Source organism: Otolemur garnettii, unplaced genomic scaffold, assembly GCF_000181295.1.
Source record: "Otolemur garnettii isolate 467f Iridium unplaced genomic scaffold, OtoGar3 scaffold00024, whole genome shotgun sequence".
NCBI lineage: Eukaryota > Metazoa > Chordata > Mammalia > Primates > Galagidae > Otolemur > Otolemur garnettii.
The window spans coordinates 11,631,179-11,631,826 of NW_003852419.1; positions in this window are offsets into that span (position 1 = coordinate 11,631,179).

Below are 648 nucleotides of genomic sequence, written 5' to 3' on the forward strand. Positions count from 1 at the left end.
TCTGGCGTCTTGTACACCTCATTTGTCCTATGACACCATCCTGCCCACGGGGATAACGCAGGCCCACTCTCCTAAAAACAGTATACCTCTAGTATTGATGCAGTCTTCTTCTTTAGGATTCTTGAATAAGATCATTCCAAAATAGAACAATTCTTTTTTTTTTCTTTAGAGACAGAGTCTCACTTTATCGCCCTTGGTAGAGTCCTGTGGTGTCACAGCTCACAGCAACCTCCAACTCCTGGGCTTAGGCGATTCTCTTGCCTCAGCCTCCGAGTATTTGGAACTAAAGGTGCCCTCCACAACACCTGGCTATTTTTTTGTTGCAATTTGGCCAGGGCCATGTTTGAATCCACCCCCCTGGGTATATGGGACTGGCGCCCTACCCATTGAGCCACAGGCGCTGTCCAAAACAATTCATTTTTTAAAAAAATACAGACAGTTTGGGCGGCACCTATGGCTCACTGGGTAGGGAACAAGCCCTATATACTGAGGGTGGTGGGTTCAAACCCGGCCCTGGCCAAACTGCAACAAAAAATAGCCAGGCATTGTGGCAGGCACCTGTACTCCCAGCTACTCAGGAGGCTGAGGCAAGAGAATCGCCTAAGCCCAGGAGTTGGAGGTTGCTGTGAGTTGTGAGGCCACTGCACT